Below are 6278 nucleotides of genomic sequence, written 5' to 3'. Positions count from 1 at the left end.
AAATTTTAAGGTGGATGTAGTCCATATTTGTAATCCCAGGAACTCGGTAGGCTGAGGCAGGAGGCCTGAAAGTTTAAGGCCAGCCTTAGCAACATGGCAAGAACTTGTCTCAAAAAAAAAAAAAAAAAGGCTGGGGGGATGTTGCTCAGTGGGGTAAGTGCCAATAAATAAATAAATGAATAAATAAAAGTATTACCATTAATCCAAAAAGTTGCATCATGCTCCCTTTGAAGTTAGTACCTTTCCAATCCCTAGAACCCACTTATATGCTTTCTATTACCTTGGCCTTTGTTTTTCTAGAATTCTATGTAAGTGGAATCATACAGTATGTAATTATTCCACTCACCCCCAGGACTGACCCGAGGGGTGCTCAAACACTGAGCCACACCCCCAGTCCTTTTTATTTTTTTATTTGAGAAAAGTTCTTGCTAAATTACCTAGGGCCTCACTAAGTTGCTGAGGCTGATTTTGAACTTGCAATCCTATTGCCTCAGCCTCCTGAGCTGCTGGGATTATAAGCATGTACCACCATGCCTGGATCAGTATGTAATCTTTTATGCAGAAATGGGAGTGGGGTGAGGGGAACACTTAACGTTTGATTTTCTTTCACTCAACATAATGCTTTTGGGATAGTCCTGAACTTCTACTTGAATATGTACTTTGGGTCTATGGCCATACCACTTTGAAAACATGTGATTTTATCTGAATCTGTAGTTTGGTACTTTGATAATACCAAATCCATTAAATGGCTATGCTGGCATATATTTACTAGCCTGTGTTATTTATGGGCATTGGGTTGTTGCTGGATTTCAGCTATGAGTAAAGCTGCTTTAGAGATCTTCTGTACTAGTCTGTAAGGACATGAATTTATTCTTTGACAAAATAGAAGACTAGAACTGCTGAAATGCATGATAAGAATTTAACTTCTTCAAAGGCTGTTGTACTCCTAAGTGGCTGTACCATTTTGAATTTCATACCAGACACATATGAGAATTATAGTTGCTTTGTATCTTTGTTTAGCATTTATGTTATTTTAATTTGCATTCCCCTGCTGACTAATCATGAACATCTTTTAATATACTAATTTGTCATCTACTTCTAAGTATGATATGCTAGGTTGTGATTATTTTATTTGGAATTTGTTGTTTCTTTGATCAGATGGTTTACAATTTTCTTCATATTTCATAAATAGTCATTATTTCACTAAATATTTTTGGTCTGAATCCTTACCCCCTCCTGAGACTCTACTTTATATGTTATTTAGGCTACTTAGTTGCTCCATAAAATTTCCAGATCTTTTCTGAGTTTCATTTTGGCGTTTCCATTGCTTTGTCTTCAACTGCACAAGTCTGTACTCTGCCTTGCCTGTTTGTCTCATCCTATGCGTTTTTCATCTAAGACACTGTATATATTTTTTTAATCTCAAGAAGTTTGATTTGGCTGTTTTTTTACATTTCCTAATTCTTTTATCATAATACCTATGTTTTTCTCTAACCTTTTTGAGCATATGAAGTGTACTTTTTTTTTTTTTAATGTGGGGGTCTATGTTGCCTAGGCTGCTGCCCTCTAACTCCTGGATTCAAGGATTCTCCTGCTTTAGCCTCCTCAGTAGCTGGCACTACAGAGGCATACCACCACATTTAGTGAAATATACTGAAAATGTAAAAAGCAATCACAGATGTGCACTCCTCTAATACTATTTCCTTGGGAGTCTCAGGCAGGAGGATGGGCAAGTTTGACCAGTGTGGGCAGCTTAGCAACCTGTCTCTAAATAAAAGATAAAAAGGAATGGGGATGTAGTTCAATGGAGTACTCCTGGGTTGAATTACCAGTACTACAAAAATAAATAAATAAATAGGATTGGGGATGTAGCTATATGGCACTGTGCTCCTGGGTTCAACCACAAGTACTGTTAAAACAACAACAACAAAAAACTTCAAAAGAAAGCGTTGAGAAAATACTTGTGATTCATATATTCAACAAAAGGACTACTATCTGGATTATATAAAGAACTCTCCAATTGGGTTTGGTGGTGCACACCTGAACCCCAGCAACTTGGGAGGCTGAGGTGGGAAGCTTGAAAATTCAGAGCCAGCTTCAGCAATTTAGCAAGATAAAAAATAGAAGGATGGGAGATGTAGGAATGTAGCTCACTGATAAAGAACCTCTGGGTTCTATACCCTATACTGTAAGCAAGCAATAAATAAATAAAAAGAACTCTCAACCCAACATTAAACAACCGAAATTCAAATTAGAAAAAAAAAAAACAAAGAATATGACAGCATACACAGATGACAGAAAATATGCCACCGGAGAAAATGTTCCATTACATTAGTCATTATGGAAATGCAAATTAAGGTAAAATCAAATATCAGTGCATTCCTACAAGAATGATTAAAATAAAAAATAATGACAAATACAATGCAGGTAACAATATGGAAAAATGGATCAGAGCCAAACTTTAGCTGGAAATCCATTTTTTGCCATGTTTTAACAAGTAATCTTAGGTATTCTTTTCTGTTCCTTTGAGTTCCTTTGAGAAAAAAGGATTAACATAGTTGTCTCAATGAGAATTTTTTTTTCCATACTGGGGATTGAACCCATGTGGCTGAGATAGCAGGCAGACGGATGCCATTGTGCCTGGTTTATGATGAGAATTTTTGATAAGCTATTATAGAGACTGGCAAATAATAAGTAGTGTTTGTCTATTTTTCTTTGCATTATTTCCCAGTTGTTTAGTTAATATTTAACATGTTTAAATTCAATAATAAGGGCCAGGCTTGGTAGTGAATACTTGTATCCCAGGGACTCCGGAGGCTGAGGCAGGAGAATTGCAAGTTTGAGGCCAGTCTCAGTAATTTAGCAAGACCTGACTCCAAATTAAAAATACAAAAAGCTGGAGATGTGTCTCAGTAGTTAAGCACCCCTAGGTTCAATCCCCAGTACCAATAAATAAATAAATAAATTGAGTTGAGCTTTACACATGCTAGGCAAGGCCTCTACCACTGAGTTAAATCTCTAGTCCTTCTTTTTCTTTTTCTTTTTTTTTTTTAGTTTAACTTTCTGACTCTGATTGTGCCTTCCACATTTGCACAATGATTTTCTGTTCCTCAAAAAGGAAAGCATGTTTGATCCTGTCCTGGACACATTAGGCACACATGGAATCACCATAGGCCCTGCTGACATGGTTTTTCATTTTAGACAATCTTATAATGACTTAAGGTCTCACAGCATGAACCCCTTGAATTCTGCCTGGGTACACACCAAATGCAGATTTTGGTGCTTTCCCAAACTTTTTGCATAAATGTAAATGACACTATTACCAGTGGTTAGGGACGACCTAGTTTTGTTAAATGTTGAATTGTAAGATAGCCTATGAAGGTATATCAAATGCTGGACCATTCTGAGTGCCTCTAGATGCTGTTCCCCATCCCCAGCCCTTTTAAATTTTGAGACAATTTGCATCCTCTTTTCAGTCCCCTAACTAGCTGGGATTAGAAACATGTGCCACCTTGCCTATCACTAATCACTTTTAAGTGTATATCGGTCTATGTTGGCATTGTGTGTGATGCTGGGGATTCAACCCAGTGTCTCTCATTCTAGGCCAAGTGAGTGCTCTGTCACTAAGCTATGTTCCCAGCCCTTTTTTATTTTTCCTCTTCTACCTACTCCCTTATCCCCCTCCTTTCCCTTTCTTCCAGAGTCTTGCTAAATGGCTTCAGCTGGCCTCCAATTTGTGATCCTCCTCCTTCAACCTCCTGGGGAGCAGGGTTTATAGGTGTATGCCACCATGCCCAGCTTGAATATTTTTTTCTCCCATCTAAAGACACAATTAACAAAAATTTAAAGATCTTAATTGAAGTGGAATGCGGTGATGCACACCCATAATCCCAGCTACTCTGGTTAAGGCAAGAGGATCTCAAACTCAAGGTCAGCTTGAGCAAGTTAGTGAGAACCTGCCTCAAAATAAAATAAAAGGGGGGAGAGGTGTAGCTGAGTGGTAGAGCGGCCCTGAATTCAATCCTTGACATGATAGAAAATATAAAGAAAACCTTAATTAGCTTTTCTTTTTTTTTTTTTTTTGGCAATTCTGGAATCAGGTAACAGCTCATCCCATAAGATAGAATAAATATTCTGATGGGCTGAGCAAAGGAGGTTGGATTTATAGACAGAAGGGCCAAAGAAAGCAGAAACAAACAACAAAAAGCAGAATGGTTCTTTTAAGTTTACTTTCCTAAAAAGGTGGAAATAGGATGACAGAATTGAAAAATAATTGGTTGCTTAACCTTAGTTTTTTAAAAAAAATATATATAAAATTTTATAACTTTATTTTTTTTAAGGTGGTACTGAGGATTGAACCCAGTGCCTCAGACCATGCTAACCAAGCACTCTACCACTGAGCTACAGCCCCAGCCCTAACCTTCAGTTATTTTGTTGAAGAATTAAAAGAGAGGAAATTTATCATGCCAATGAAACTTGTGATTGGGAAATATGGCTATTATTTCTCCTGATTTCTTAGTGTTAGCTGTAGGGCAGGCTGAATAAATGTTAGCTGCAGGGTGGGCTAAACACTGAACCCCCAACTTCTGGTTCCTTATTGTTTGTTTGCCTCAAGGCTGAACACTCAACCCCCATCCATTTGGTGCAACGGAAACCCACATCTGGCCCCTGCCTGGTCTGCCTGAGGGCAGAAGATGACACCCTTAGCAACTACTGTTTCACCCAATCACTGTACTCCAACAAGGCAGCTTGCAGATCCAGAGGCCCCATTAGATTTTGGCTATAAAAACTCTCTCCTGCCAGAACTCTCTCTCTTCTCTCTCTCTTGCACTTTGCTCTCCCTCCCCGCTTTCTTTGCCCTCTCGCTTTTGCTCTCTCTTTGCCCTCCCGCCTTTTGCTTTCTCTCTCCCTCTTGCTTTGCTCTCTCCCTCTTTCCCCACTCTTTTGCTTTCTTTCTCTTTTTTCTCTTCCTTCCTTGTCAATCAGACAACACCGCAATAAAGATCTCTTGGTTGCTCCAAGTGTCATGATCACTTTCCTTTCACTTAGGGACAAATATTCATTTAGTCTTACCTGGTGACATGGAACATTAACATGAGTGATTCCATTTTGGTTTTTAGTTGGGTCTTTTGGGGCCAAGTGCAGAAACTTAGTCCAAAATAATGTCCTCATGTAAGTTTTACATAACAATATCTTCTCTTTCTCTCTCTTTATTTATTTATTTTTTGCTGTCTTATTGTATCACAGCTACTTTGTATAAATTGAAAATGAGTAAAATGGCTTTCCCTATCAAAGTCACAATATGAGTCAGTGAAGCATGAAAATTAATATAGATTCAGAAAGAGACACTTTTTTCCCCATATATATAAGCTCCTATACTGACTTGCTTATAAATGTGGTCTCCAAGCTAATTTGCCAATAGGCTACAAGGCTTCAGGAAAAACTGATCTTATTTCAGCACAAACAAATATTTAACATTAAACAGTCAAACAGTAGTTTCTTTACGTCTTTCATGTAATAAAATCATGTAAAAAATTCTATTTATTAGCAATTAGAGAACTTTTAACAACTGAGCCACATTCCCAGTCTTTTTTTTTTTTCCTTAATGTTTTCATTTTGAGGGCTGGGGTTGTAGCTCAGCCGTAGAGCGCTGGCCTAGCAAGTGTAGAGCCCTGGGTTCGATCTTCAGGACCACATAAAAATAAATAAAAATAAAGGTATTGTGTTCAACTACAACTGAAAAATAAATATAAAAAATAACTAAAAAATTTTTTTTTTTTTTTTTTTTTTTTAAATTTTGAGACTGGGTCTTTTTAAGTTGCTGTCCTCAACTTGTGATCCTCCTTCCTCAGCTTCCTAAGATTCTGGGATTATAGGCATGTGCCATGGTGCTGGGCCCCCAGTACATTTTTTTAAACTAAGAAGAAATCTTCATTATAAAACTGACAGTGATTCTCTATGAATAAACACTGTATATAAGAGTCCAGTGTATGGCAAGGCACAGACTTTCTGTTTACTTAATAAGGTCATTAAACATCCATAAAATTGGGAACTGTTGGATTTATGAGATTAACACCATAGAAATAAATAGCTTGAATAAGTTGCACTGAGGTTATCAGATGTGGTGAAAAAATATAGGAAGTGCTGACATGAATACATTCAGTGACAGAGGAATCCTATGAGATCAATACAGAATATTCTGTCTTCCAGTGTCAGTACTGATCCACTGAAAATTCTAGGCTAGGGTGCTGAATGAGGGACTCCACTGTAGTATGCAA

The 6278-nt window shown here is 37.6% G+C and overlaps 1 pseudogene; it reads right to left on the bottom strand.

Moving 5' to 3' along the window:
* Window positions 1–3055: 3055 nt before the first annotated feature.
* Window positions 3056–3402, bottom strand: LOC143382361 (large ribosomal subunit protein eL34 pseudogene; annotated as a pseudogene).
* Window positions 3403–6278: the final 2876 nt, after the last annotated feature.

This window comes from Callospermophilus lateralis, chromosome 16, assembly GCF_048772815.1.
Source record: "Callospermophilus lateralis isolate mCalLat2 chromosome 16, mCalLat2.hap1, whole genome shotgun sequence".
Taxonomy (NCBI): domain Eukaryota; kingdom Metazoa; phylum Chordata; class Mammalia; order Rodentia; family Sciuridae; genus Callospermophilus; species Callospermophilus lateralis.
This window is presented reverse-complemented; position numbering and strand designations above follow the sequence as displayed.